The sequence below is a fragment of the Pseudonaja textilis genome, chromosome 5 (genome assembly GCF_049901715.1).
Source record: "Pseudonaja textilis isolate UNSWEBS1 chromosome 5, rPseTex1.2, whole genome shotgun sequence".
NCBI lineage: Eukaryota > Metazoa > Chordata > Lepidosauria > Squamata > Elapidae > Pseudonaja > Pseudonaja textilis.
Genome location: NC_141994.1, coordinates 75,161,832 through 75,162,098, shown reverse-complemented (window position 1 = coordinate 75,162,098; position 267 = coordinate 75,161,832).

The window sequence follows — 267 nt, the reverse complement described above, 5'->3', positions numbered from 1 at the left end:
TTTATTGGGCATCTTACCTGAAGGATAAAATAGAGAATTGTCATATTTAATTATAAATGTGTTAACAGCAGCTAGAATTGTATTTGCCAAAAATTGGAAAAGTGGAAAAAATTCCAATAGAAGAGGCGGTGATTAAGAACATAATGGAATGTGCAGAAATGAGTAAATTGACATTAGCAATCAGAGAGTAAGAAGATAAAGAATATGACAAAATTTGGGATTTATTTTACCAATGGCTAGACAAGAAAATAGGAAATAAAACCAAAT